Raw genomic sequence first — 22,037 nt, 5'->3', positions numbered from 1 at the left:
AGTTCATTCCTGAATTTGATAGTTGGATTAAAGGTTAGCTTTAGATATGTCTTAGTGTCTGCTAGTTGGGACAGAACTTCGGTTCTATAATCAGTTTTATTGAGAATGACTACGGCACCTCCCTTATCTGCCGAGGTGATAACTATGTCAGGGTTGGTTTTTAATGTTCATAGAGATTCTCGTTCTCCTAAAGTTAGGTTATCTCTAAATGTTTCTATTTTATCATAGATGGTGTTAATCATAGATGTAATCTGGTGATGTCTTGTTCCACTAAATTTTGAAACATTTCTATAGAGTCACTTCTACTATTTACTGGGTAGAAGTATGATTTACTTTTAGTTGTGGTGCTGAATATAGGTATGGTATTATCTTTATTGAGATGTCTGAGTGTAGCCACTTGAAGTGAAATAAGTTCATTCAGGTCACAAAGTTCTTCAAAGCCTAGGCCCGTGTTTACTGGTATATTCAACGGTAAATGCACATCTGGAGTATGTACAGGGCTTGTGTTTGTTAAAATATTGGTGACTTGTGTGAGTGTGATAGATTGCTGTGAGTTAAAATCAGTGTTGTAGTTATTAGCTAAGTTAATATCGTTTTGAGTCTGTGCAGTAAAGTGCTTTCTCAAAGTGATTTTCCTTACTAGTGCATTCAAGTCCAATATAGTTGAAAAAAGATCAAAGTTAGTGTTGGGTGCAAAATATAGGCCTCTGTTGAGGAGTTGAGTTTGGTGATATGTGAGTGTAAAGTGAGATAAATTGATTACTGCTTCTTTACTAATTTATTGATCCGACTCGGGTACCTGGAGGGTAACTCCTTTTTTTGGAGTACTGCTAGGGACTGGGATATTGACTAAAGTAGTGAGTGGTGTTCTACCTTGTGATGTTGATGGATTGTCAGACTCATCACTAGATCTGTTAGTATGTACGGTGTTGTCTTCTAGATTGGGAGTGTTGCATGATGTATCTGTCTCAATACTAGAAAAGGTTACTCTTTTGGCATTAGGTGTATAAAGGGAGCTGTTTTTCCTTTTTATTACCTTTGCCTTGTTTTTAGTATTAGATCTGTGTGGTCTGTTTTTTAGCCATGAATATACTATGTCTAACTCATAGTCCTTGCTGTCCCTTTGATATTAAGTAACTTTCCTATTGGATAGTGTAGTATCGAGTTGGTTGCATAGTGTCATCTAACTGTTTTTTGTAATCTTTATATTTTTGAGTGTCTGAGAATTTTGTGAGGTTACTATCTAGGCCCTCTATTTCTATGAGTAGGAGTTCCCTTTCTTGTTTTTTATGTTTCAATAACTGTTGTATGAGAATAATGGAACAATTGGTGAGATTGTTGTTCCACTCTTCCATGAATTCTGGAATTCCACAGCACCCAGGATTCATAAAAAAAGAAATTTATTGAGGTACAAACAGTAGCGACGTTTCGGGAATATTTCCCTTAATCATGCATAGCATCAACAGGTGATTACAGAGCTTATATAGGGAAAATTTTAACCCTTCGCATTTCTTACCACCATATATCAAACACCTTATGTTAAAAATAGCGCCATCTAGTGAAAATTACACAGTAATGTGACTTTAATTTTAATTAAACACTACCTTATAGTTAAAATAAAAGCATGTATTTCAACCTGTTAATCTAATTAAAAACAATACTTAAACAGAGATTTTATAAGTTATGCTTAATTGGTTATACTTCATTGCATTTAATTTGTGGATCCAAAAGGATTCCTTTTGTTTTAGCAGTTGTTCCCTATTGCCTCCAATAGGGACTTGCTTTATTGAATAAGGGACTAACATTCTGCCCTGTTAAAAATATTGACCTATTTGAGCTTGAAAAAGATATGTTCAAATTCTTTAGGAGTTTAAAATTGAAAGCTTTCTTCTCTAATAAAGATCCAATGCATGTAAAAAATTCCTCTGTTGATAATGCAAGTAATATATTAAAACTTAAGGGCACTGGTTTGTTTAAAAAGAGCACTTTTATTCCACCAGAAGTCAATGGCAGCGTTGAAACCTTTGTAAAATTGGTAAATACTGACCTAGAAAAATTGAAAGAGCAAGTAAAATATAGGTCAAAAATATGTAAACCTAATTTACCAAGGGATCATCGGGCTGCCATTGAGGGTTTGAAATCTAAAGATGTTACTATTCATAGAGCTGATAAGGGTGGCGCCACTGTCTTATTAAAAAATGATTTGTATGTCACAGAAATAGAGGGTCAGCTAAAGGATAATACTACATATAGAAAGTTAAACAACAATCCTGTTTTTAACATTCAAAAGGAAATTAAATCTGTTATAAATAGAGCAATGGCAAGAAATATAATCGATAAATCATTGTATACCTATTTATTCATTGAATGGCCAAAAACCCCTATTCTGTATACAGTACCTAAGGTACATAAAAATATTGAAAGACCTCCAGGTCGCCCCATTGTGGCAGGAGTCAACTCTGTATTTACTAATATTGCCACATATCTAGATAAAATACTTCAGCCAGAGGTATTAAAGTTGACATCATATATCAGAGATACCAGTGACTTCTTAATCAAACTTAAAAATCTATCTGTACAGAATACTAAGTATATATTATTTACTTTAGACGTGTGTAGTCTATATACAGTTATAAACCATGAAAGTGGAATTAAATCAAGTATATATACTCTTAAACACACAGGTCTATATACTATGCCCCAATTAGCATTTCTAGAGGAATTACTAAGGATTGTGTTATATCACAATTACTTTTTGTTTGCAGACCAATGGTATGAACAGGTAAGAGGGACAGCAATGGGTTCCAATGTCGCCCCATCATACGCCAACCTTTTTATGGGACAGATAGAAGAAAGATTTGTCTATGAGAATTCACTTTTTAAACTCTATGGAGCAGCCTGGTGGCGCTTCATAGATTATGTGTTTGGCATGTGGTGGGGTGACATTGGAACCCTCCTCTCCTTTGTTGAAGAGCTGAACAATGCAGTTAATGGTGTTAAATTCACCTTATCCTTCAGTGAGGAAAGTATAGTCTTCCTTGACACTGTGGTTTACAGGAATATTGATGGTCTTCTGAATGTGGACATTCATAAAAAAACCAACAGACAGAAACACATTACTGGCTTTTGATAGCTATTACCCTAACCAATTAAAAAATTCCCTCCCACGTAGTCAAATGCTAAGAGTCAAGAGAATAGTGACAGACAGACAGGTGGCTGAACAGAGACTTGATGAAATGGCAGTCAGGTTTAAAGAAAGGGGTTATCGGATCCTTTAATTAATAAAGAAAGGGAGAGGATCCTGGAAGAGAGACCAATCACTATTGGGAAAGAAAAACCCCCACAGCGTATGGTCTGTGTAACTCAATTTAACCCCTATAGCAAGGATATCTCCAAGATCATCTATAAGCATTGGAATGTATTGAGAAATTGTAATCCTGATATTGATGCTTTTAGGGAACCCCCAATGATGGCTTAAAAAAAGGGTACCTAACTTGAGAGACAAGCTAGTAAGGAGTGATGTAGGACCAAGGAAGACAATGAACCAAAAGTATATAACAGCTAAGAAAACTGGCACATATCCTTGTCTTGGATGTGCTAGCTGTAATGCAGTAATTAAAGGCGAGTTTTTTGTACATCCCCTAACAGGCAAGAAATTCAAGATCAGGGATTTCTACACGTGTGACTCATCCTATGTCATTTACCTTATAAAGTGTCCGTGTTCCAGGATCTATCTAGGTGAGACAACTAGAAAGGTGAGAGATAGGATGAGTCAACACAAGTCTAATATCAGATGTGGTGATATCAATGCCCCTGTGTCCAGTCACTTTTTAGAGGCTGGACACAGTATCAGCCAACTAAGATGGCAGGTCATTGACAGTGTAGGTAAACTACGTAGAGGAGGCAATAGGGAACAACTGCTAAAACAAAAGGAATCCTTTTGGATCCACAAATTAAATGCAATGGCCCCTATGGGTTTAAATAGGGAGCTTGATTTAGCAGTGTTTCTGTAATGATAAATTGCAATGAAGTATAACCAATTAAGCATAACTTATAAAATCTCTGTTTAAGTATTGTTTTTAATTAGATTAACAGGTTGAAATACATGCTTTTATTTTAACTATAAGGTAGTGTTTAATTAAAATTAAAGGCACATTACTGTGTAATTTTCACTAGATGGCGCTATTTTTAACATAAGGGGTTTGATATATGGTGGTAAGAAATGTGAAGGGTTTTCCCTATATAAGCTCTGTAATCACCTGTTGATGCTATGCATGATTAAGGGAAATATTCCCGAAACGTCGCTACTGTTTGTACCTCAATACATTTCTTTTTTTATGAATCCTGGGTGCTGTGGAATTCCATTATATTGATACATGAGAGAGGATTGCAGTCCCCTCTGCACCACCGGTCACCAGGGAACCCTATTAAGGGTACAAAGAAATCAAGGTGCTGTTTGAGCATTGTTTGTTGCTTCCATGAATTCTGGAATATTGACTGCAAAGGTAGGGTACTTTTTCATTCTCAGTCCTCTTGGGACCTTTCTCTCTTTGATATATAGCTCTAAGAATTCAATGTCCCACCATAGGTTAGACTCCTTGTATTTTTTGTTTTCTAATGTGGAAAAAATCATGACTAAGTCACTTTCTGAGATATCATCCCCATGTGTTAGAGCTGCCCTTGAATGCTAGATTCATTATGTGCTTTCTTCTATCTTGGTCTAATACCCCTGTGGGATTGGTACCTTCAGCCATGGTTAAAGTTAGTTCCAGAACAGCAATGCACTAATGAGAGTTAGCTGAACACATCTGGTAAGGTAACAAGAAACAAATGTGTGTAGCCACCATTTACCAGCTAGCTCCCAGTAAATACACTGATGCTGTTGAGGACATATGTTTTTCAGCAAAATGTACAAAGAGAACAAAGTAAATCTGATAAAAGAATATAATTTAAAAATGTCTTGGCATTACATATGCATACAATGAGAGAAGCGCTCTACCAGGAATGAACAATAGCTTGTTCTATGGCGAGTTACCAACTAGGAGCAGCCTCTTTTAGCCCAGTTGTGCATTTCACAGAGAAAAACTTTCCTGAAGCATATAAGTCTGATTCAGCCAAGTAAGATCTATTTCGTGGTTGAACTGTCATTGGGCAGGATCAGACTGATATGCTACAGGATATATTTTCTCTGTGAAAGGCAAATACCTAGTTCTGCATTAGCCTTAAAAAGCAGCATTAAGGGGTCCTAACGCTGCTTTTTAACGCCCGCTGGTATTACGAGTATGGCAGGTACAGGTGTACCGCTCACTTTTATTCCGCGACTTTTGGCTACCCCAAATCCCCTTACGTCAATTGCGTATCCTATCTTTTTAATGGGATTTGCCTAACGCTGGTATTATGAGTCTTGGAAGAAGTGAGCGGTACAGCCTCTACCTCCAAGACTCCTACCGCATAAAAAAGTCAGTAGTTAAGAGTTTTATGGGCTAATGCCGGAATATAAAGCTCTTAACTACAGTGCTAAAAAGTAAACTAACACCCATAAACTACCTATGAATCCCTAAACTGAGGCCCCCCCACATCTCAAACCCTATAATAAAATGATTTAACCCCTAATCTGCCGACCGGACACCGCCGCTACCGACATTATAGCTATGAACCCCTAATCTGCTGTCCCTAACATCGCCGACACCTACATTATATTTATTAACCCCTAATCTGCCGCCCCCAACGTCGCCGCCACCTACCTACACTTATTAACCCCTAATCAGCCAACTAAGATGGCAGGTCATTGACAGTGTAGGTAAACTACGTAGAGGAGGCAATAGGGAACAACTGCTAAAACAAAAGGAATCCTTTTGGATCCACAAATTCAATGCAATGGCCCCTATGGGTTTAAATAGGGAGCTTGATTTAGCAGTGTTTCTGTAATGATAAATTGCAATGAAGTATAACCAATTAAGCATAACTTATAAAATCTCTGTTTAAGTATTGTTTTTAATTAGATTAACAGGTTGAAATACATGCTTTTATTTTAACTATAAGGTAGTGTTTAATTAAAATTAAAGGCACATTACTGTGTAATTTTCACTAGATGGCGCTATTTTTAACATAAGGGGTTTGATATATGGTGGTAAGAAATGTGAAGGGTTTTCCCTATATAAGCTCTGTAATCACCTGTTGATGCTATGCATGATTAAGGGAAATATTCCCGAAACGTCGCTACTGTTTGTACCTCAATACATTTCTTTTTTTATGAATCCTGGGTGCTGTGGAATTCCATTATATTGATACATGAGAGAGGATTGCAGTCCCCTCTGCACCACCGGTCACCAGGGAACCCTATTAAGGGTACAAAGAAATCAAGGTGCTGTTTGAGCATTGTTTGTTGCTTCCATGAATTCTGGAATATTGACTGCAAAGGTAGGGTACTTTTTCATTCTCAGTCCTCTTGGGACCTTTCTCTCTTTGATATATAGCTCTAAGAATTCAATGTCCCACCATAGGTTAGACTCCTTGTATTTTTTGTTTTCTAATGTGGAAAAAATCATGACTAAGTCACTTTCTGAGATATCATCCCCATGTGTTAGAGCTGCCCTTGAGTGCTAGATTCATTATGTGCTTTCTTCTATCTTGGTCTAATACCCCTGTGGGATTGGTACCTTCAGCCATGGTTAAAGTTAGTTCCAGAACAGCAATGCACTAATGAGAGTTAGCTGAACACATCTGGTAAGGTAACAAGAAACAAATGTGTGTAGCCACCATTTACCAGCTAGCTCCCAGTAAATACACTGATGCTGTTGAGGACATATGTTTTTCAGCAAAATGTACAAAGAGAACAAAGTAAATCTGATAAAAGAATATAATTTAAAAATGTCTTGGAATTACATATGCATACAATGAGAGAAGCGCTCTACCAGGAATGAACAATAGCTTGTTCTATGGCGAGTTACCAACTAGGAGCAGCCTCTTTTAGCCCAGTTGTGCATTTCACAGAGAAAAACTTTCCTGAAGCATATAAGTCTGATTCAGCCAAGTAAGATCTATTTCGTGGTTGAACTGTCATTGGGCAGGATCAGACTGATATGCTACAGGATATATTTTCTCTGTGAAAGGCAAATACCTAGTTCTGCATTAGCCTTAAAAAGCAGCATTAAGGGGTCCTAACGCTGCTTTTTAACGCCCGCTGGTATTACGAGTATGGCAGGTACAGGTGTACCGCTCACTTTTATTCTGCGACTTTTGGCTACCCCAAATCCCCTTACGTCAATTGCGTATCCTATCTTTTTAATGGGATTTGCCTAACGCTGGTATTATGAGTCTTGGAAGAAGTGAGCGGTACAGCCTCTACCTCCAAGACTCCTACCGCATAAAAAAGTCAGTAGTTAAGAGTTTTATGGGCTAATGCCGGAATATAAAGCTCTTAACTACAGTGCTAAAAAGTAAACTAACACCCATAAACTACCTATGAACCCCTAAACCGAGGCCCCCCCACATCTCAAACCCTATAATAAAATGATTTAACCCCTAATCTGCCGACCGGACACCGCCGCTACCGACATTATAGCTATGAACCCCTAATCTGCTGTCCCTAACATCGCCGACACCTACATTATATTTATTAACCCCTAATCTGCCGCCCCCAACGTCGCCGCCACCTACCTACACTTATTAACCCCTAATCTGCCGACCGGACATCGCTGCCACTATAATAAATGTATTAACCCCTAAACCACCGCAATCCCACCTTGCAAACAGTATAATACATTTTATTAACCCCTAATCTGCCCCCCCAACGTCGCCGCCACCTACCTACAATTATTAACCCCTAATCTGCTGCCCCCAATGTCCCCGCTACTATAATAAAGTTATTAACCCCTAAACCTAAGTCTAACCCTAACACCCCCTAAATTAAATATAATTTAAATAAATCTAAATAAATTTACTATAATTAAATAAATTATTCCTATTTAAAACTAAATACTTACCTATAAAATAAACCCTAAAATAGCTACAATATAATTAATAATTACATTGTAGCTATTTTAGGATTTATATTTATTTTACAGGCAACTTTGTATTTATTTTAACTAGGTACAATAGCTATTAAATAGTTAATAAGTATTTAATAGCTACCTAGTTAAAATAATTACAAAATTACCTGTAAAATAAATCCTTACCTAAGTTAAAAATACACCTAACACTACACTATCAATAAATTAATTAAATAAATTACCTACAATGATCTAAACTAAAATACAATTAAATAAACTAAACTATATTACAAAAAACCCCACTAAATTACAAAAAATAAAAAAATAATACAAGAATTTTAATCTAATTACACCTAATCTAAGCCCCCTAATAAAATAAAAAAGCCCCCCAAAATAATAAAATTCCCTACCCTATACTAAATTACAAAAGTAATCAGTTCTTTTACCTTTACCTTAAAAGGGCTTTTTGTGGGGCATTGCCCCAAAGTAATCAGCTCTTTTACCTGTAAAAGAAAATACAAGACCCCCCAACATTACAACCCACCACCCACACACCCCTACTCTAAAACTCCCCCCTTAAAAAAACCTAACACTACCCCATTGAAGATCACCCTACCTTGAGCCGTGTTCATCCAGCCGGGCACCGATGGGCCAGAAGAGAACATCCGGAGTGGCAGAAGTCTTCATCCGATCGGGGCAGAAGAGGTCCTCCATCCAGCAGAAGTCTTCATCCAAGTGGCATCTTCTATCTTCATCCATCCGGCGCGGAGCGGGTCCATCTTCAAGACATCCAAAGCAGAGCATCCTCTTCTTCCCAACGACTAACGACGAATGAAGGTTCCTTTAAATGACGTCATCCAAGATGGCGTCCCTCGAATTCCGATTGGCTGATAGGATTCTTTCACCCAATCGGAATTAAGGTAGGAAAAATCCGATTGGCTGATGTAATCAGCCAATCGGATTGAAGTTCAATCCGATTGGCTGATTGGATCAGCCAATAGAATGCGAGGTCAATTCGGCAGATTAGGGGTTAATAGTATAATGCAGGTGTCAGCGATAGTGGGGGTTCATAAGTGTAAGATTAGGGGTGTTTAGACTCGGGGTTCATGTTAGGGTGTTAGGTGTTTCCCCATAGGAATCAATGGGGCTGCGTTAGGAGCTGAACGCTGCTTTTTTGCAGGTGCTAGTTTTTTTTTCAGCCAGCTCAGCCCCATTGTATCCTATGGGGAAATCGTGCACAAGCACGTTTTTTCAGCTTACAGCTACCATAAGCAACGCTGGTATTAAGGGTAGAAGTGGAGCTAAATTTGGCTCAACGCTCACTTTTCTGAGGCTAACGCAGCTATTTAGAAAACTCGTAATACCAGCGTTGGCTTAAGGGAGCGCTGGAAAAAAAAAGAACGTTAGCCCTGCAGGTTTTTACCGACAAAACTCGTAATCTAGGCGATAGTGTGCTAAAAGAAACTGCATCCTGAGTGGCACTAGCCTTGTGGACAAGCACAGAAATGTTTCTAGCTTTTGTTCTGTCTCAGTTGAGTGCGTCTCTATATTCTCTTGTTTGTATTAAAATTACATATGTCTGAATTATGAAAGTTTAAAGGGACATAAAACCCCCCAAAAATTTTTTTTGATTCAAATAGGACATACAATTTTTAACAACTTTCCAAATTGGAATTTGCTTCATTCTCTTTGTATATTTTGTTGAAGGAGCAGCAATGCACTACTGAGAGATAGCTGAGCACATCAGGTGAACCGATGACAAAAGGCATATATGGGCAGCCACCAGTCAGCAGCTAGTTCCCAGTAGTGCATTGCTGCTTATGAGCCTACCTAGGTATTTGTTTCAATAAAAGATATCAAGAGAGTAAAGAAAATTAGATATTAGAAGTAAATTGAAAAGTTGTTTAAAATTACATGCTCCATCCTGGGTTTCATAATGTTCAGTTTTGACTTTTATATCCCTTTAAGAAGTTAAAGTGGCATTATAATAACTGTCCTTGAATATGGTTTAGTGTACTAGTGATAAATAATAAGTAATCAGCCATCAAATAGTTTACCGCATGTATTACAAGTTGAAAGTAAACATGATCGCTTAAGCGGTCTTGATTTACGCTAGAATGATTACTGTGTCCTCAGCTCTGGTTAGCTGTTTCGTGCAACATTTTCCACAAAACACATCAAAAATACATTACAAAGAACACTTTACACTCATAAGACTATCTAATAAAAATTATTCAGTAAAAGCATTGCTCAAAAATGTTATAAGGGCTCAAATATATGAGGTCTCAGGTGTTAGAAAAAAAAGGCAGGTAAAGGGCTTTAACATAGACACACATACATATACATGTCTAAATTTGTAAATGTATCTGTGTATATATACAGTATCCCACAAAAGTGAGTACAACCCTCACATTTTTGTAAATATTTTATTATATCTTTTCATGTGACAACACTGAAGAAATGACACTTTGCTACAATGTAGAGCAGTGAGTGTACAGCCTGTATAACAGTGTAAATTTGCTGTCCCCTCAAAATAACTCAACACACAGCCATTAATGTCTAAACTGTTGGCAACAAAAGTGAGTACACCCCTAAATGGAAATGTCCAAATTGGGCCCAATTAGCCATTTTTCCTCCTAGGTGTCATGTGACTCATTAGTGTTACAAGGTCTCAGGTGTGAATGAGGAGCAGGTGTGTTAAATTTGGTGTTATCGCTCTCACACTCTCAGATACTGGTAACTGGAAGTTCAACATGGCACCTCATGGCAAAGAACTCTCTGAGGATCTGAAAAAAAGAATTGTTGCTCTACATAAAGATGGCACAGGCTATAAGAAGATTGCCAAGACCCTGCAGCACGGTGGGCAAGACCATACAGCGGTTTCACAGGACAGGTTCCACTCAGAACAGGCCTCGCCATGGTCGACCAAAGAAGTTGAGTGCACGTCCTTAGCGTCATATCCAGAGGTTGTCTTTGGGAAATAGACGTATGAGTGCAGCCAGCATTTCTTCAGAGGTTAAAGGGGTGTGTGGTCAGCCTGTCAGTGCTCAGACCATACCCCGCAAACTACATCAAATTGGTCTGCACGGCTGTCATCCCAAAAGGAAGCCTTTTCTAAAGATGATGCACAAGAAAGCCCACAAACAGTTTGCTGAAGACAAGCAGACTAAGGATATGGTTTACTGGAACCATGTCCTGTGGTCCGATGAGACCAAGATAAACTTATTTGGTTCAGATGGTGTCAAGCGTTTGTGGCAGCAACCAGGTGAGTACAAGTGTGTCTTGCCTACAGTCAAGCATGGTGGTGGGAGTGTCATGGTCTGGGCCTGCATGAGTGCTGCCGGCACTGGGGAGCTACAGTTCAGTGAGGGAACTATACATGCCAACATGTAGTGTGACATACTGAAGCAGAGCATGATCCCCTCCCTTTGGAAACTGGGCTGCAGGGCAGTATTCCAACATGATAACGACCCCAAACTCACCTCCAAGACGACCACTGCCTTGCTAAAGAAGCTGAGAGTAAAGGTGATGGACTGGCCAAGCATATCTCCAGACCTAAACCCTATTGAGCATCTGTGGGGCATCCTCAAACAGAAGGTGGGGGAGTGCATGGTCTTTAATATCCACCAGCTCTGTGATGTTGTCATGGAGGAGTGGAAGAGGACTCCAGTGGAAACCTGTGAAGCTCTGGTGAACTCCATGCCCAAGAGCGTTAAGGCAGTGCTGGAAAATTATAGTGGCCACACAAAATATTGACACTTTGGGCCCAATTTGGACATTTCCACATAGGGGTGTACTCACTTTTGTTGCCAACGGTTTAGACATTAATGGCTGTGTGTTGAGTAATTTTGAGGGGACAGGCTGTACACTCACTACTTTACAATGTAGCAAAGGGTAATTTCTTCAGTGTTGTCACATGAAAAGATATAATAAAATATTTACAAAAATGTGAGCGGTGTACTCACTTATGTGGTATACTGTATATGTTTATATGGGTATACGGAACCCTCTGAAGAAGGATATCAACCCTTTGAAACCATTCCTTGGGACTCTGTTTTTATGCTTATACGTTTTTAGTGTTATATACACTGATACTTTCCTAAGATATCTTGGATATAATTTTTATAGGATTTTATATAGGATTTTATATTTTTTATAGGATCTTGATGTCATCATAGATTATTCAAATTCACTTTGGGAAGAGGATCATCATTAATTAACTAGATCACATTACACTATTTTTTATATAACATTTGGGATATCAATCATTTTCAGGATACCAAGGATTTATTTAAAGGAATAATTATTTTGGACTATTTTTAGGTGTACACCTTTTACTATTATTTTATTGTCGATCACTTATCACTTTTTTCACAAACTTATATTTTTACATTTTTTATATATTTTTTATTCTATTTTTTGATTATTTCACATTTTTTCACTTTTTCAAGCTCTTTTGAGAATTTTACTTTTCGATCCACCCACATATGTTTTTTTCATCACCAACACTGAACTAAACAATAGGATTGGACACCATTTTGGATTTCACATTTTTAACTCCTCCATATGGACACTTACCTGGACTTCTATATCACAGACTTTTTTATTTGATTATTTATTCGATTAATTGTGATTTATTGTGATCTTAGTTGCTTTTATCAATAGTTTAGGAACATTATCAATAAAAGTTTAGGAATATTAGGTATTATAGAATGATAGGCTTTGTAGAAACCTTACCTATACATTGTTTTTTTCATAATATTCATTCCAATTGGTTCTATATTTATTTGTTTTATATAACCACCTGTTTTTATATAGTCATTTATTTTACATTGTAACCCTATTAAATGCTATTAATTTTATAAATTGAATTTTATAAATTGAATTTTATTAATTTAATTTTATATACTTCACATACTATAGGACCTATTTTTCATTCATTTATTTATTAACTAATCGTGGACACCATCTTAAGCAATATATCCCTCAAATAGGGATATTGTAGCGCTGACTCTTGGCACTTTTTCTTACTATATCTTGGATATAACCCTGTTGGGACTTCTTTTACACCTGATTGGTACTCTGTTTACCTGGAAGTGCCCTGAGGATCTTGTTGTGTATATATGTGTTTTATGGGTCTTATGCATACCTCATATGTTTGAGGATTTTAAATGTAAGTGGTCATTTGGCATGTATTATATACTTTTCCTTTAATAAAACTGTATTACGCTATGCACCTTCCTTGTGTTTTTCACTTTGCATAACAGCTGGACTCACGGAGGGACTTCTAAAGACTACCTCTCTAAGCTTACACACCTTACTCCAAGGGGAGAAGAACTGACACATCCTGATCTCTACATTGGATACAAGATATCACTGGAGGCTTACCATTGATAGATGCGGCAACTTACCTCATATGATTGAGGGACTTTCTAGTAAGTACTATACCTACTGGCTGCCGTCTGTGTGACATCATCATTCACTTTTGATTGTTTTCCTCACTGCAGGTGTTTTACAAACACCAACAGAGAATGATTAATTTAGTTGTTTAACCAACAATTTCCCGTATATTGATTGCATTCACTGTTAAATACTGACGTCCTCCCATCCCCCTTTTTACAGCGCTGTCTCACCCTCTATCTCTCATATGTTTATATGTGTGTACATATGTATTTATGTATTTATATATAAATATATGTATTTACAGACATATATACACATATAAACACACATAATACATATGTACACACATATAGACATACCTATATAATCATATATAGATAGATAGATAGATAGATAGATAGATAGATAGATAGATAGGTATAGATATATACTGTACAAAAATACCATCAGATATATATAGAAAACATAATTTATGTAAGAACATACCTGATAAATGAATTTCTTTCATAGTGGCAAGAGTCTATGAGCTAGTGACGTATGGGATATACATTCCTACCAGGAGGGGGCAAAGTTTCCCAAACCTCAAAATACCTATAAATACACCTCCCACCTCACTCATACCTCAGTTTAACGTATAGCCAAGTAGTGAGGTGTAAAACAAAGGAGTAAAAAGCATACAAAAAGAGGAACTGGAAAAATAATGTGCTTTATACAAAAAAAAATCATAACCACAAAAAAATAGGGTGGGTCTCATGAACTCTTGCCACTATGAAAGAAAAATGAATTTATCAGGTAAGTTCTTACATCAATTATGTTTTCTTACATCAATTATGTTTTCTTTCATGTAAGAGGCAAGAGTCCATGAGCTAGTGACGTATGGGATATAATAACCAAGATGTAGAAGTTCACGAGTCACTAGAGAGGGAGGGATACAATTAAAAAAAAAACATCCAAAAAAATAATTAAGTTTTTCTAAAAATTTCAAAAAACTCAAATCAAAGGCACTAGAATCAAACTGAGACAGCTGCCTGAAGAATCATTCTACCAAAGGCTGCTTCCAAAGAAGCAAACACATCAAAATGGTAAAATTTAGTAAATGTATGCAAAGAAGACCAAGTTGCTGCTTTGCAAATTTGATCAACTGAAGCTTCATTCTTGAAAGCCCAAGAAGTGGCAACTGATCAAGTAGAATGAGCTGTAATTCTCTGAGGCGGAGTCTGCCCCGCCTCCAAATAAGCTTTGTGAATCAAAAGTTTCAACCAAGATGCCAGAGAAATGGCAGAGGCTTTCTGACCTTTCCTGGAACCAGAAAAAATAACAAATAGACTAGAAGTCTTTCTGAAATCTTTAGTAGCCTCAACATAATATTTAAAAGCTCTTACTACAAACAAAGAATGTAAAGACCTATAAAGAGTATTCTTAGGATTAGGACACAAGAAAGGAACAACAATTTCCCTATTAATGTTGTTAAAAATCACAACTAATTTTTAAACGAAGTCTGCAAAACGGCTTTATTTTGATGGAAAATCAGATAAGGAGACTCACAAGAGAGGGCAGACAATTCATAAACTCTTCTAGCAGAAGATATAGCCAAAAGAAATAACACTTTACAAGAAAGTAATTTAATATCCAGAGAATGCATGGTTTCAAAAGGAAAAGCCTGTAAAATCTTCAATACCAAATTGAGACTCCAAGGAGGAGAAATAGATTTAATAAAAGGTTTGATACGAGTCAAAGCCTGAACAAAACAGTGAATATCAGGAAGCTTAGCAATCTTTCTATGAAATATGACAGAAAGAGCAGAAATTTGTCCTTTCAAAGTATTTGCAAGACAACCCTTTATCCAAACCATCCTGAAGAAACTGTAAAATCCTAGGAATTCTGAAAGAATGCCAAGAATAATCATGGGTGGAATACCATGAAATATATGTTTTCCAAACCCGATGATAAATCTTCCTTGAAACAGAGCCTGTATCATAGTGCTAATCACTGAGTCACAGAAACCTCTATGACTAAGCACTAAGCGTTCAATTTCCATGCCTTCAAATCAAAAAGATCCTGATGGAAAAAACGGCCCTTGAGACAGAAGCGGAAAAATGTAAGCAGGTTGGTAAATCCAAGGAACTGCTAAAACATCCACTATCTCCACCTGAGGATCCTTGGACCTGGAAAGGTATCTGGGAAGCTTCTTGTTTAGACAAGAGGCCATCAGATCTATTTCTGTTAGACCCCACACCTGTACAAGATGAAAAGACACATCTGGATGGAGAGACCACTCCCCCAGATGTAGTCTGATAGCTGAGATAATCCACTTCCCAATTGTCTACACCTGGGATATGAATCGCAGAAATTTGACAAGAGTTGGATTCCGCCCAAGAAAGTATCCGAGATACTTCTTTCATTGCTGAAGGACTGCAAGTCCCTCCTTGATGATTGACATATGCCACTGTTGTGATATTGTCTGTCTGAAAATGAATGTAAATTTCTCTCTTAAATAGAGGCCAAGCCTGAAGAGCTCTGAAAATAGCACAGAGTTATAAAATATTGATTGGTAACCTCGCCTCTTGAGGATACCAAACACCTTGTGCTGTCAGAGACCCCCAGACAGCTCCCCAACCTGTAAGACTTGCATCTGTTGGTGATGGTCTAACCACCAAGTCAGAGAGAGGTGAGTGTTGGGATTTAAGTATATCAGTTGTGATATCTTAATAAAATCCATGCACCATTGGTGCAACATGCAAAGCTGTAGAGGCCTCATATGAAAACAAGCAAAGGGGATCGTATCTGATGCTGCAGTCATGAGACCTAAAACTTCCATGCACATAACCACTGAAGGGAATGATAGAGAAGCTAAAACCAACTTCAGTCATCTCTTGTCTGTCAGCTTAAGAGTCATGGACACTAAATCAATCTGGAAACCTAAAAAGGTGACCCTTGTCCGAGGAATCAAAAAACTCATTTGTAAATTGATCCTCCAACCATGCCTTTGAAGAAACCACACTAGTTGTTTCCTGTGAGATTCTTCTAAATGAAAAGATTGAGCTAGTACCAAGATATCGTCCAAATAAGGAAACACCGCAATACCCTGCTCTCTGATTACAGATAGAAGGGCACCGAGAACCTTCGAGAAGATTCTTGAAGCTGTCGCTAGGCCAAACGGAAGAGCGACAAATTGGTAATGCTTGTCTAGAAAAGAGAATCTCAGAAAACGATAGTGGTCTGGATGAATTGGAATGGGAAGATAAGCATCTTGTAAGTCTATTGTGGACATGAAATGGCCTTGCTGAACAAAAGGCAGAAGAGTCCTTATAGTTACCATCTTGAAAGTTGGGACTCTAACAAAACAATATAAAATTTTCAGATCCAGAATTGGTCTGAATGAATCTTCTTTCTTTGGGACAATGAATAGATTTCAATAAAAATCCAAGCCCTGTTTCTGCTGAGGAACTGGAACAATCACCCCTGAAAGCTCTAGGTCTGAAAAACACTTCTGAAAAGCCTGAGCCTTCACAGGGTTTGTTGGAACATGAGAAAGAAAGAATCTTCTAATGGGAGATCTATTCTGAAACCTATTCGATACTCTTGAGGAACAATATTGTGAATCCACTGACTTAGAACAGAATCTGTATAATTTCAATCTGCCCCCACCAGTTGAACTGGTTTGAGGGCTGCACCTTCATGCAGTCTTAGGGGCTGGAACAATCTTCCTTGAAACAGACTTTCATGCCTGTATCATAGTGCTAATCACTGAGCCACAGAAACCTCTATGACTAAGCACTAAGCGTTCAATTTCCATGCCTTCAAATTTAAGACCATGGTGGAAAAAACGGCCCTTGAAACAGAAGCTCTGGCCTTAAAGGGAGTGGCCAAGGCTGGCAACTGGACATCTGGAAAAGATCAAAAAAGCATATGTGCAAAGTCTCTGTGTGTGATTAAGCAACTGGAAATCAATATGTCCCAAATATTCTGTATAGTCAGATAGTGGCAAAACAATGAATGAAGAACTATGCAGAATGTACACAGCAAGAAGAACAGAAGCGTCAAAACCAGTTCTGACTCACCACTCCAAGGAAGGCTCTCTGGTATCCACCCGACAAGGTAAGTGGGCACACAACCACCACTCAATCCTTCACAATCGGGGAACGTTCCGCTCACCTCTATGGTGTATATCTGCTCCGTAGCAAAACACCTTTTCACGAAGTCTGAGTGGACTCTTCTCCTCGGCGTCTCCAGCCAGCGTGTACTCCTTCGGCACTTCCAGGTGACGTCAGACGCTGCACCAATACAGCTGACACACGTTGCGCTTCAAAATCCTGTGTATAGCGATAGAACTCACTTTGCCTCTTTTCATCGGGACCAAACTCCAATGCTGGGAAAGAACTTGTTCCAACAAGGAATAGGAGGGCTCCTCTCCCTCCCAAAACAGTAGAAAAAAAGGATCCAAGGAACAAAAAATAATAAAAAAGTAGATTCTTTATTTAAAGGTTAGAACACATGGGCATAAAAAAAAAGCGTAAAGAAGCAAAGAGCTGGTCTTACGCGTTTCGGCAGGGTTCAGCCGTAATCATAGACCATACACGCTCACAGGTGATACAGGTTTATATATCTTACACAAATTATCCATTGGTTAAAAAATCACACGCCTTCTAGACACCATTTCTATAGTTAAAGGGATCACCACACAAAAATATTTTAGGCTTTTTAACACCCATTACTCAATAGCTACAAGTGGGAATATAAACAACTTACTCTAAATAAATAAATATATATAAACATACTGATATAATTGGAAGATATAGATAGATAGTAAATTTGTACTAAACATTTCATTTACATAAAAAATTCTTGAGTATAATAGACATTTTAAATAGATGAGCAGAAAAATCACCACAGATCATATAGGGTATCAAAATATATATATGAATATACACAAGTGACTCATAGAAAGCCCACCTATAACTCACACCAAGATATTTCATTCAATGTTATAAACATATGTATATAAAGGTCAATTTGCAAGAAATTCATAGTTAATTCTCCCAAAAATTAATAAGATCATTTTCAGAATTGAACCCATCAGGTTTAAGTGTGCATAATTTATGGATACTTCTTTCATTGCTGAAGGACTGCGAGTCCCTCCTTGATGATTGACATATGACACTGTTGTGATATTGTCTGTCTGAAAATGAATGTAAAGTTCTCTCTTAAATAGAGGCTAAGCCTGAAGAGCTCTGAAAATAGCACAGAGTTCTAAAATATTAAATGGTAACCTCGCCTCTTGAGGATACCAAACCCCTTGTGCTGTCAGAGACCCCCAGACAGCTCCCCAACCTGTAAGACTTGCATCTGTTGGTGATGGTCTAACCACCAAGTCAGAGAGAGTTGAGTGTTGAGATTTAAGTATATCAGTTGTGATATCTTAATAAAATCCATGCACCATTGGTGCAACATGCAAAGCTGTAGAGGCCTCATATGAAAACAAGCAAAGGGGATCGCGTCCGATGCTGCAGTCATGAGACCTAAAACTTCCATGCACATAGCCACTGAAGGAAATGATAGAGAAGCTAAAACCAACTTCATTCATCTCTTGCCTGTCAGCTTAAGAGTCATGGACACTAAATCAATCTGGAAACCTAAAAAGGTGACCCTTGTCTGAGGAATCAAGAAACTCATTTGTAAATTGATCCTCCAACCATGTCTTTGAAGAAACCACACTAGTTGTTTCATGTGAGATTCTGCTAAATGAAAAGATTGAGCTAGTAACAAGATATCATCCAAATAAGGAAACACCACAATACCCTGCTCTCTGATTACAGATAGAAGGGCACTGAGAAACTTCAAGAAGATTCTTGAATCTGTCGCTAGGCCAAACAGAAGAGTGACAAATTGGTAATGCTTGTTTAGAAAAGAGAATCTCAGAAAACAATAGTGGTCTGGATGAATTAGAATGGGAAGATAAGCGTCTTGTAAGTCTATTGTGGACATGAAATGACCTTGCTGAATAAAAGACAGAAGAGTCATTATAGTCACCATCTTGAAAGTTGGGACTCTAACAAAACAATATAATATTTTCAGATCCAGAATTGGTCTGAACGAATCTTCTTTCTTTGGGACAATGAACAGATTTGAATAAAAACCCAAGCTTGTAACTGGAACAATCACCCCTTAAAGCTCTAGGTCTGAAACACACTTCCGAAAAGCATGAGCCTTCACAGGGTTTGTTGGAACATGAGAAAGAAATAATCTTCTCATGGGAGGTCTTATTCTGAAACCTATTTGATACCCTTGAGAAACAATATTGTGAATCCACTGACTTAGAACAGAATCTGTTCAAATGTCTTGAAATAATTTCAATCTGCCCCCCACCAGTTGAACTGGTTTGAGGGCCGCACCTTCATGCAGTCTTAGGGGCTGGATTTGGTTTCTTATAAGGCTTGGATGTATTCCAATTTGGAGGTGGTCTCCAATTAGAGCCAGAGGCTTTAAGGGAAAGAGAAGTCTTCTGTTCTCTATTCTGACGAAAGGAATTAAAATGATTGGGAGTTTTAAACTTACCCTTAGATTTCTTATCTTGGGCAGAAAATCTCCCTTTCCCCCAGTGATAGTGGAGATAATAGGATCCAATTGAGAACCAAATAAATTATTACCCTGAAATGATATAGATAGTGATCTATATTTAGACAACATATCAGCATTCCAAGATTTAAGGCATAAAGCTCTTCTAGTAAGAATAGCTAAAGACATAGATTTAATATCAATCTTAATGACATCAAATATAGCATCACAAATTAAATGATTAGCATGTTGAAGCAAAAGAACAATGCTAGACAATTCAGGATCTGATGATTGCTGTGCTAAACTGTCCAACCAAAAAGTTGAAGAAGCAGCAACATCAACCATAGAAATAGCAGGTCTAAGAATATAGCCAGTATGTAAATATGCTCTTCTAAGATAAGATTCAATCTTCCTATCTAAAGGATTCTTAAAGGAAGTACTATCTTCCATAGGAATAGTAGTACATTTAGCAAGAGAGGAAATTGCACCATCAACCTTAGGGACTCTTTCCCAAAACTCTAAATTGGCCACAGGTAAAGTATATAGCTTCTTAAACCTAGAAGAAGGGTTAAAAGAAGCACCAGGCCTAGACCATTCTTTAGCAATCATATTAGAGATAGTATCTGGAATAGGAAAAACTTCAGGAGTAACCTCAGAAGTTTTAAAAACAGAATTCAAACATTTGCTAATTTTGTAATCAAGAGGACTAGACTTCTCAATACCCAAAGTAAACAATACTTCCTTTAATAAAGAATGAATATATTCAATCTTAAAAAGAAAAGTAGATTTGTCAATTTCAGTATCTGAAGCAGGATCCTCTGAGCCAGAGAACTTCTCATCAGCAGAAGATACTTCAGTATGCTGTCGATCAATACAAATTTCATCAGATTTATGAGAAGTTTGGAAAGACCTTTTACGTTTATTTGAAGGTGGAATAGCAGTCATAGCCTTCTCTATGACTGCAGCAATATAATTTTTCACATCTGCAGGAATATAATGTACATTAGACTGTGAAGGAGTGATAGTAGATGTATTTGTACTTATAGAAACATTATCAGCATGTAATAAATAACAAGTGCCACATATTTGAGCTGAAGAAGTAAGATCAGCTAATTTACAACAAACACACTTAGCTTTGGTAGAATTGTGTTTAGGTAGCTTAGTTCCTACAGTAACATCAGACGCAGGATCAGTTTGAGACATCTTGTAAAATGCAACAAAAAATAAAAAACATTTAAACAAAATATCCAATTACCTAAAAATAGCAGTTTCAGGAATGGGAAAAAAATGCTTATGATAAAATCTTATACAAAAGTAAAATCAAAAGCAAATATCAAAGCCCTCTATAAACAAATGAGAGCAGTGAGCAAAAGAGGGAGAGACTAAATATAACAAATGTTGGCTCCAAAAATGACACAAACAAAGATGTCGCAAATGCAGAGGAAAAAACTTTTGGCGCAAAGGCTAACAAATGAAATGACCCAACTCGTGTTATAACAGGCACGGCAAAAAAATTACGTCAATAAAGACGCAAGAAATGACGCGACTCGCGTCATGAGAGACGTGACTTTGCACCAAAAATGTTTTCCGCCAAAATGACGCAATAAAGAGTAGCATTTTGCGTCATCACGAGCCTATTAGCCTACGAAAAATAAGAAAAAACAGACTCTAAGTTACAACTAACTGGAAGGTAAGAAAAAAATACCTAAAATCTCCCATAAACATAATTTCCCTGCTGCTACTGTTAGACTGCAAAGGGAAATACACAGATCTGACTCATGGCAAATATATGCAATATACAATAAAAACTTTAAAATATAAAGTGCCAAACATAGCTGAGAGTGTCTTAAAAAATGATATATACTTACCAGAAGACACCCATCCACATATAGCAGACAGCCAAACCAGTACTGAAACATATCAGCAGAGGTAATGGTAGAGGAATATAATGTCGATCTGTAAATGGAGGCAGCAGATGAATCCCTGCGACCGATTTACAGAGAGCCTTAAAATAGATTTCCCATAGGCGAAAACATGGTGTCATCAGGCAATACTCCCTTCACATCCCTCAGACAAACGTTGTACTTA

This window comes from Bombina bombina, chromosome 3 (assembly GCF_027579735.1).
Source record: "Bombina bombina isolate aBomBom1 chromosome 3, aBomBom1.pri, whole genome shotgun sequence".
NCBI lineage: Eukaryota > Metazoa > Chordata > Amphibia > Anura > Bombinatoridae > Bombina > Bombina bombina.
This window is presented reverse-complemented; position numbering follows the sequence as displayed.